Below are 1,087 nucleotides of genomic sequence, written 5' to 3' on the forward strand. Positions count from 1 at the left end.
CAGCTCCTGATGATCATGATTATAGGGATGATGATCTGCAACATTTATTAAATACTGTGTGCCAGGTGCTCTTCTTGGCCTTTATATGGTAGTAATAGCAGCAGGAGCAGCAGCAGCTAATATTTATTGAAATTATATTATAGCTCAGACACTGTACTAAATCCTTTATATGCATAACTTCATTTAATCTTCACAGCCACCCTGTGAGGCAGGAATAATTGCTTCCCACATTTTACAGAAGAGTATACTGAGATTTGAGAGAGCTTAATTAACTCACCCAATACTTTAGGATCTAACCTAGTTCTGAATCCAGACCTCAATCTATTCACCTTATTCATTATTTAAAATGTTTTATTATGGGAAAATTCAAATCTCTACAAAAGTAGAGAGAACAGCTTAATGAACCCCCATGTCCCTATCATGTAACTTCAGTAATTATCAGCTCTTGGCCAGTCTTGTTTAATTTATGTCTTCTTAATTTCCCCATAATATGTGATATGTATATAGAAGCAATTCTCAGATATTATCTGATATATATATATATCTCTTAAAGATGCTTTATTTCTTGTTTCTAAAAACACTAGTAGGTAAGCTTTGTTATCTCTTCATTATACAGAGAATTAAATTGAGGCTCAGAGAGGTATGTGTCAGGTCACACAACTACTAAGTGGCAAGTCTGGATTTCATACCCAGGTATATCTAATGCCAAAGCCTTGCTGGAATTATTTGCTGGAACTGGAGTTCTCTTCTATAGCAGAAGCTTTCTCCAAAATAGCAGTTAGGGATAGAGGACCATGAGCTCCTGATACAGCCAAGGTAGAGAACCATTCCTGACCTCTCTAATAATTAGTAATGTGTTCTGTTCTGATTAAGAATATACATAAAGTAACTGAATTTCTTCTTACTCTTTGGCTTCTACCCTGATCAGCACTTGACCCTGGACCCACAAATATCTGGTGCATACTCTTAGAAGAGAATTACCTGATCCCTTTGCCCTGGGAAAGGCAGCGTGGGATGCTTGGACCCAGTGTTACTATTCATATTTTTCAAGGTATCATAAATGGAAGAAGACTATCTTGGCCCTTGG

This window comes from Tupaia chinensis, unplaced genomic scaffold (assembly GCF_000334495.1).
Source record: "Tupaia chinensis unplaced genomic scaffold, TupChi_1.0 Scaffold140308_1, whole genome shotgun sequence".
Taxonomy (NCBI): Eukaryota; Metazoa; Chordata; class Mammalia; order Scandentia; family Tupaiidae; genus Tupaia; species Tupaia belangeri.